This window comes from Poecilia reticulata, chromosome 1, assembly GCF_904066995.2.
Source record: "Poecilia reticulata chromosome 1, P_reticulata-male-v2, whole genome shotgun sequence".
In the NCBI taxonomy this organism is placed as follows: domain Eukaryota; kingdom Metazoa; phylum Chordata; class Actinopteri; order Cyprinodontiformes; family Poeciliidae; genus Poecilia; species Poecilia reticulata.
In genome coordinates, this window is record NC_088830.1 from 9,854,435 (window position 1) to 9,864,098 (window position 9,664).

General features: G+C 36.2%; 1 long non-coding RNA gene across 1 annotated transcript; it reads left to right on the top strand.

The window, feature by feature from the left end:
- The first annotated feature begins 4,909 nt into the window (after positions 1 to 4,909).
- LOC145551083 (uncharacterized) lies at positions 4,910 to 6,420 on the top strand. The gene is made up of 2 exons (XR_014086876.1): positions 4,910 to 5,273; positions 6,283 to 6,420. It is a non-coding gene; the product is annotated as an uncharacterized LOC145551083 (long non-coding RNA).
- Positions 6,421 to 9,664: the final 3,244 nt, after the last annotated feature.

Genomic DNA, 9,664 nt, shown 5'->3' on the forward strand with positions numbered 1-9,664 from the left:
GGCCTTTAATATGTTAATCACAGGTCTCATTTTGTCTTGACAGGACTGTTTAATCTCGTGTATACTACGTATTATCTTTTTCTCACTGGACTTTTCTGTCAGGCAAAAGTTTGAGTCACACTCAAGACATCTTCCCACTCTGTGATCCTTGACATTTGAGGAGACGGTTAACTCCCAAAATAGCTAGCTAGGTATTTTGCGTCAGGTAGAGGCAATAAAACTAGCTATTATAAGCCAGTGTGTACTAATTTATTCGTCTCCTACAAAGTGTATTTTTGTTTAAATATTTTTGCTAAATGAGTAAAACGAAATTCATTTTAGTTTAAGTGCAAATAAACCATGTTTGATTCTTTTAAAGGGTCTCCATATTTCTCCTGCCCTTGTCTTGTTAGTGGTTTGCTCAGACGTAGTTCAGCTGTGCTTTCAACCCAACATGCAGACGTGTGTGAATCCATTTTGCAGTGCTGCAAAAGAAGATGGATGCACATAAAATGCAAAGTGAATTCCCCTTATGTGAGTTTCAGGGTTGTGTTGCTTTTCCTGCAGTGGATCACAACATCCTTCTCCATTGCTGGAGCACCTTGCATGGCTTAGAGTGATTCTGATCATATTTGACAAACAGATCTGAGTTTGTCTCCATTAGCCGTGTCAGCTCATTGACCCACTTTGTTTTCTGTGGTGTGCCCCAAGGATCAGTTGTGGGACCCCTTCTTTTTTATTTATACTTGGTGCCATTTGGGTGCATTATCAGCAGCTGTGGAGCATCATTTCATTGCTATGCTGGTTACACTCATCTGTATCTTATGTTGGGTTGTAATTTGTCTGGGACTCCACTGTTCTCACTCTTTTCACACTTTCTGGCTATCTGAAGAAGATAAAAGCCTGGACGCAGCAAACCCTCCTCCACATTAGCTCTGTTAAGTTGTCCGTTCCCTCAGTTCTCAGCTGTAATAACTTTATAAATAAAATGGATTCTATTAAAAATAAAATTACTGCCATCTCTCAGAACGCGATTAGTTCCCCTCAGCAATTGAGGCATAATTCTGTCTTAAAGAGTGGATACCAACTAAAGAAAGAGACTAAAATGTGGTTAAACCTTGTTAGGTTTGATCAAACTTATCTGAAATTCATTTGTTGTTTTTGCTATATTTGAGCAGACTGGGATGAAAAAGTCCAGTTTTCAGCCTGCATTTCTGCATTTCACCAGGTGAATTACAGTACCTTGCGAAAGTATTCAACTTTCCACTATTTATTGCATTTGACCCAAAAAACTGAATTGTATTTTGTTGGAATTGTATCTGGTAAAAAGACCAAAATCGCAATTTCATGTGTTGAAAGGCTGACACTGCAAACAGCACCCATGTGGTAAAACATAGTGGTGGCAGCATTATGCTGATTGGGCACAATTATTTTTGTAAAACACTGTAAAGATAATAACTTTGACGTTAATTAGCCGTAAGAGGAACAGTGGTTGTTAATGTTACATAACAGTAGCATGCACAGTTTGCCATCTCTGGTTTTATTTAAAAGTTTACAACAGTCTTACAAAATGGATCATTTTTTGCAGTAAAGTTTGACTTTACTAAGCAGCATGCAACATGATGAAGGTTTACACTGACCAGAAGTTTCCGGCTGAAATGCCCATGGTTCAAGTTAGGACTTATATCAAAATTCTCAATGTTTAAAACACACCATTTAATGTATTATTTCGTTTTAAATCTTTAACCTTTGGCTGATTTTCATCAGATATTTTCCAATAACCGTGTGGAAACAGGTTGCATCACTTGTTGTTGTGAAAGTGTATTCATTAACACCTCAGACAGCAGATCACCAGTGGATTGATGTGTTAGCAGGAATAATTACAAACCGGCATCCCTCTGGTACGTTGAGTGACAACTGCATGCTTTGTTTTCCTGTATCATTTGAGGAACTGTCAGGTTTGTGTGCCTGTTAATTAGCAAGTTAGTGTTAAACATTTAAAATTAAATACATTTCTGAAGTCATAATGTTGAGGTTGTTCATGAATGTAAACAGCGTCATAAATATTCAGCTCAGTTATTGGAAGAATAAAAGAGGACTTTCGATTGTTTTGTTTTTTTTGTTTGTTTTTTTCCCGTCATGATTTAAAATTTTAATTTACCAACTTCTCTGGTACTCTAAGAGATTTGCTGGCATTTACAGTGGAAACTATTGTCATGCTTTTATTACATGGATTTAACTTATGCGACCTACGGCTTGGACCAGAGGCGGCGGAAAAATCTGCTGATATTTGATCATCGAACAAACTGACTCATTTAAACGGAGGAAATAAAAATCACTCCTAGGTAGATGTTGGTGACTCTTGTACATTTGTAAAAAAAAAAAAAAAAAAAACAACTCTGAAACAACTTCACATTTATTTTTTGATTGTGACTTTGAGTCTCACTTTTCCACGCTGCTTAAATTGTATACTCATTAAAAATAAAGGATATTATTTGCTATTACAGTAACTCAATAGTGAACATTAACACATAATGAATTTTATTGTCATATATGCACATTCTTGTTACTCACAAACAAAAATCGGGATATTAAAAATATCACAAACCTCTGATATGACTTGTTTTTTAATATTAAACTTCCAATCTCTATCTGTTTTATATTATTGTATTCCCTGTCCTAAAATATTCCCCTTTAGTTCTCCTAAATGTATCCTCTGATTTCCTCGCAACACATGCTATGTATTTTATATTGGTTTTTTTTTGCTTTTGAGGTGCATTTAGCTCCATTTTGTTCGCCTTATTTGCTTGGTTTTTATTGATTCAATAAAGTTTTTTAATTATTATTTTAAAGTTACATACTTTGGACTCAAAAGTCAACATCATGATGCCCTTCAAACAGTGACGATGATGTCAAAGGCAGTGGAAGGTCAACAAGTTTCACTGTTTTCAGAACATGTTTTTTTCAGCGGATGGTTCACTTATTTCAATAAACCACAGTAATCATAAATACTGTTAAAAGTAATTAATATTGATTTTCAACTCATGGTTAGAAAATATCCAGAGTCCTTAGTGTGCTCTTAGAGTAATTTCCGATGGTCCAAAAATCCCTATTGAAACATTTTGGTGCAGCAAAAAAAAAAAAGCACAAAAAAGAAAATCCCCCAAGAAATCTGTAAGTGGGCAATAATATTTAATGGCACTATACGCCAATCTCTCATGTCCTCTTTCTATAAAACTTAGAAGACCTTAAATGCTCGGGGATTATTTTTAATAATCTTGCTTTTAATAGCTTCAATCTAGCTTTAGAGTCCTACAAGATACAGAAACCACACTTGTTAAATGGACCAGTGAGCAACCCTTAATTGCCAACAGAAACATAGTTCAAGTTAGTTGTTTTAGACTCTGATGCAACATTGAGAACTTTTAGTCACAACATCCTCATCATCCAGAGTCCTGGATCACAATTAAAGACTTTGCTCTCAATATTACATCCATATGCCCCAGCTGGGCTATTCCACTGGACTGTTTTATTCACCAAAGTGGTCCTGGTGCTAATGCTAGCACCTACCTAGTATTGAGCCTAGCTAGCTTGAACTCCCATCATTAGGTCTCTACAAACGTTTCATTCAGTAAATGAAACGTTTAATGGTGTATCCTTATGTTTCATGGAGGTTCCCTCAATGAAAAGACTTCAGGATTTATGTCAGTATCCCCACAGACATGCCCTAATATCACTGGTTTAACTTAGTACATGGTTTTCATAAGTAATTCACAGTCATTGCTAGCGGACCTCTGTCTGACATGCTGCTAAAACAGATTTAGCTTGTGGAGTGAGATTTATAAAGTCAGGGACGCCCTCTGTGGATTCAGCAGGTATGATCATCAATTTACTCACAGCAATAAACAGTCCAATTACTTCATGTTGGGTAATATAGAATAACAGCTGGAAGATAGGAGAAAGTTTAATCATGTTTTTTAATGTTTATCTGAGTTTCTGTTTGTGTTTATTCTCAATGCTTAGGAGCTTTAAGGATCGGACTTAGAACAATTTGACTGCTTGTTGGACTCCATGAACCCAAAAACAGTATATCCGTACCGGAGTCGATGCTTCCATTGGTGGAAACAAAAAGAACTCGAGCTTAGAAAGCGCTAGCACCCGTTTAGCGTTCGATAATAAATTCATCGAGTTTTTCCTCTTGGTGGAAATACTCTTAGTAATTATTCATCCTGCATAACTCATTTAATTGGTGTTGTACCTCAGGAATCATTCTCTGGTCACTTTCTGCTCTTCATTTATATATTTCCTAAAGAATACATTAGATACATTATGTAAGGCCTACTTCTATACATAGGGCAGCATATTCTACTTGCCAAAAAGTCTCATACTATCTCATGAGATGAGTGGCGGCTGTGTTTCACAAAAGTCAACCAGTGAAACATTCCTAAATTTAATGATGCCATTCGGTCTGTTCCCTACAAACTTTGTTTAGTTTATCTTCACATTTCATTTTTTGAAATATTCATTTGCTCATACTATCAGTGTTTTTGTCAAATTTCACCATATTTAGTACTTTCTCTCTCTTTCAATCCTATTCATGTCTACTTATAGTTTAGTGTTTCACTGAAGTTGGAATTTTCTCCGATTCCTTTTTCTTTCATTTCTTTTTTTAAGACAAATGCATAGTAATAATTATTAGCTGGGCTTGTGTGTTTTGGTAAAAAAAAAAAAAAAAAGTGCTGTCAAATTCAATCCTTCTACTTAAGTTGTTGTGCTAGTATTCGGACGCTAGACGGCGCTGTTGGTAAAGAACTGAGTTCTGACTTGAGCCACCGCACTAAAAAAAACTTCACTTCTTGAAACCTTATTTTTAATACACATGAATTTATGTACATTTTTTGCAATAAGAGGACTACATTTGCAACTGAATTAACTTACTCAAGCAACTTTGTTTTTTAAAAGAATCCTACTGATTTATCCATATTAGTTTACAGCATATTTGATTAGCTTACTGTTAATATTCACGTTAACGGGATAATAAATTCATCACAAACATTGTAAAAAGAATTTCAATGTATTTTTAAAACTGAAACATTTAAATTTGACAACAAAATGTGTCATCATGTCTGTTTTATAACTAAGTAGATCAAAATGGGTTTTAAAAAACTTGTTTATTGCAACTAACAGAGGCCACGTGCATTACATGTTAAAGTATTTAACCGATCTTAATATGTTTGCTGCTTACATCAACAGTCGGCCAAGGAAAGAGATGACTGATCTTCCATCTACCTCAGGTAATATCGTACAGTCAGAGGACGCAGAGACACGGACAGGTTGATCTAAGTGTTTTTAGATAATAGCTGACCATGGAGTTGAACTGTGAGAGCTAATCCAACGACTGCTTCACACTGACTTTATTGCTGGTTAAACTAATAGACCAGATGTCAACCAGCTCAGAGGTCAAAGGTCTGAAGGCTTCAGTTTAATGCACTGGTTTACGTCTCTTAAATCTTTCCTTTATGCCTTTCTATTGTTTTTCAGCTCCGTTTAAAAAAAGGGAAATTAATTGCTGTTGTAGAGCATATCATTAAAGTATCTTCAAAAGATTCGTTGTGGATGGCTCTCCAGTAGCAGTCAGTCTCGCAACGTATCTGAAGAAGCCTCTGGTTGAAGACGGCTGCTTTGTGATAATTTCAGGAAGAGATGGTTTGAACTTCTCTGTCTGCTGTTTGGTTCTGCTCTTCATCCATGAAGCCCAATTTATTTATTTATTTATTTATTTATTATTCCGCTGGGATTTGGGGTCATAGTTCAGGTATTATTTGATCTATTGAGATGCTAATCCGCTGCTCCCAGTTGTAAAAACAATACACTGTTGCCACGGTTACACATCATAACAACTGTCCGAGCAAAAATCCTTCCAGCTGGACAGCATCCAAAACTAGAGGGATAAATTGTTCAAACATGCAACCAGCTTTTAAGTGTCCAATTAGTTTAATATGTTTAAGTGTGAAGAGAAAATTTGGATTTTGGTAAAAACAAAAGCCTCTTCAAGACAAAGCTCATAAATCTCTCATGTCATCAGACACGCGCGTGCACGCGCACACACACACACACACACACACACACACACACACACACACACACACACACACACACACACACACACACACACACGCACACACACACACACACACACACACACACACACACACACACACAGTGTTTTCCCTCCAACAAACAGCGGTCTAATTGATTCTCACTTTAATTACATTCAGTCAGACGCGACTTTCTTCTTCACAGGCATCAACACCGTCGGAGGCTGGCAGGCTTCCTCTCACACTGTGAGCGTGACACCGCCATCTTCTTACAGAAGAGCAAGTCGAAAATCCACTTTGATGTCAAACCAAAGGTCAAGATAATAAATGTTGGCTCAATTGATGGGTTGGCAGCGGCGGGTGGAGGGGGTTTCCAGCGTTGGTATTTGGATGAGTGATCCCCAAAAGGCTTGATGAACTCTTACAGTCAGTCACGGCCCGACAGGAAATCAGCAGGAATTCTCTCTGCATGAAAAGCTTGATCCAAATCTGCTGACCAGACTGGATTGCGCTTTTTCTGACTCTCTCTTACATGTGCAGAGTCCTCCGTTATCATTGGCACCGGTTGTGAAGACATGTTCAGGAATGCTTTAAGTTGACCCCATGAAGCCAACGGTGATTCTACTTTGACCTCCCTTACCGTCCTGCTCACTGAACACTTTGAAAGCATAAACTTAGGTCCTCTTTCCAGCTTTGTTTGCCACGTTTTCAGCTGTTTCAAACGTTTTAATACTATGACTGTAGACGTCTTTGCTGCATGTCTTCCCCCTTCTCCCTCTGCCCAGGTCTTGTCTAATCCATGGTAAGTGGAGGCCACTAAAGCCAGGAAAACCAAGACAGTCAAAGTCCTGAACAATTTATCCAAACGAACAGCAACATGCAAAATAAAGCAATATGTCAAATGTAATAGAAGGAAGAAAATGACCATAAAAATGTATAAAATGAGAGTCATAAAAACTATGTAGGGACTCAAACAGAAGTCACAGAAAATATGAATTTTAACAGACATTTAGATGAATTTATAGCCTGAGCAGTGTTGCTATTTAGTGGTGGATACATATTCTGAAGATAAACACACATCTGCCGTAGTCAGTTTGTTTTCGTGTCTTTCCCATTTTGAACAGCGGTCTCCCCTTGCCATCAAGTGTCATGTCACATTCTGAACCCAGGGAAACAAGAAAGCAATGGATTAATAGTTAAAATGTTCTAGATTTATTTATTTTTTTTAAATAAAGTTGAAAGTAGCCAGTTACATTTTTCTTTACAGGAATTCTCATCCATGTGATTTTCCTAAATCATCGTCATCATAATATTTAGATTTATGTCTTCCTGTGGTATTTTCCCCCCCCCCACATTGAATAAATGCACTCAAATTAAGGGTTGGATTTTTCCACATTTCTCAGGATTTATTTTATGCTACTGTAATAAAACTCGGGGATGTCCTGGCAACGACTGGCAGCAGTAAACGATATTTGTAAAGTAACACCCACGATACGGTTAAAAATGAAATATGTCTTATCAACAGTATTGCCAGTCATGTAAAAACACATGTGCCTTCAAATGCTTGCACTTTTTTCCCCTCTATGTCTTAGATGAAGTTCAACAGAAAATTGAAGGAAAATTACATTAAAAAAAATAAACAGGAAACAGTCCAAGCATGAGCGTAAAACCCACTCTTTGGTAAAACAATTTTGTCGTTTTTGTAAAAAAAATTACAAAAACGATCATAAAACTGAAAAACTTTCTCTGACAATCTTAAGTTATTGTCAGAGAAGCTTTTTTTTTTAGTTGCTCCAAAAAGTTCCGTTTTGTTTGAATCTTAAGGAGTCGCAATGTTAAAAGTTTTGGTAAAATTTATTTCTGCTTTTAACAGCATCGGTCATCGTTGCATTGAATGTGTGTTTAATGTAACTTTCTGATCAGAGGAAAGTTTAACTTGATTGTTATTTCTATGATTTTAATACACATTATAAGGGATATTTGGATGTAACTGAGTATTTCAAGGTTTCTGTTTTTAAAATAAATACATATTGTATTTCAGAGACTCATAAGAATAAATAAAGTTGTAGATATAACATTTTCAGTCTTTCTTTTCCTAACAGCAGTAAGTTTTTTTGATATTGTAATTTAGATGACAAGACAGAGCAATTAACGACACAGGAAAAATATAAGACAATAGCACAGTAACTGAATATTTAATTTAAAGATGACTAATTATTACTCTTAAAAAACCAAGTACAATGTTGTATTGACCTAAAAATCTGCATAAGTTATAAAATCAACTGAACTAAATAAATAAACGGATCTTTTCAGCTCCACAGGAAGCTGTTTTTTTTGTGTGGGGAGGTTTGAACTTGACCGTTACACAGGTTCGTCTCAGTGAATACACACTCTTATTGAAATGTTAATTTATTTTGTTCATTTGGTTTTTATAAGTTAGACTCATATCTACTATATAGTGGCTTACAGTGCAGAAAAAAATCCATTCAGTGTAAAGAAAAACAATAACTTTAGTAGCAAATAATACCAGTTTTTTTTTTTTTTACAAAGGGATATTTAGTGTAGAAATGTTACGTTTGAATTTTACACAATTATTGGTGAGACTGCTGACTTGACAGTCTTCCAGCAGAGAGACTCCACAGTGAGAGTAAAACACCAAAGGTGATTACTAAAGAAGCTGCTGTACCCGGGCGTTTGCTCAGAAAGTTGAGTGGGAGGATAACGTGTGGTGGAGAAGGAATGAAAAGCTGCTTTAATGCCCATGTCGTCACTGTGACTAATTGGCCAGAAAACAAACATAAACCTCAGGAGTACGATGAGACACACCAGAACCAACACGAAGGACACAATCACCGCAACCTGAAGGCTCCTTAAGACCTCAACAGAACCGCAGGCTGATCATCTCTGTGTCACGCTGCACCGTTGGAAGAATTCACATAAAAAAGTAGCTGCCTGATTTTTAAAAGGTGGGAATTTTAGATTTCAGAGTCTCAGCCTGATGGATGGGTGGATGGATGGGTGGTCTGCGCATCACGACGCTTTCAGGGCTGCAGTGATCCCTGCTGTTTGGATGCTTTGTTTTTTTCTACCACATGTTTTCTTTCCACTTAATTTCCCACTGATTTGCTTTTATACAAGAACAGCCAGATTCTTTAACAAGGACGTTTGTGGCTCAGTCTCCTAGTGGAGGACGTCCATCACTGACTGCTGGACGACTGCAGTGTTTGTGTAGGCCATGGGATCAGTAGTGTTTATATAGTATTATATGCTTTTATTTATTTTTATCTAATTTCTAATAAAAAATTTTCAAAAGTAAAAAAAAAAAAGCCTCCTTGATTCTTCAATTATTACCAAGTTCTTTGCATAAATTGCAAAAATATTTAATTTTGGTTTAAGAGCAACAATTTGATCTAAATTAGAATAAAAAATACACATAATGTCTACAAAGAGAATGACTAAATTGTGTTTAATGGAACAGTTTGTGTTTAAAAAATGAAGAAAAATATTTAGTGTGTGAAAAAAATTATAAAAACGATCATAAAACTGAAAAAAGAACTGTCGTTGTAAACCTGAACGTGAAAACAAGT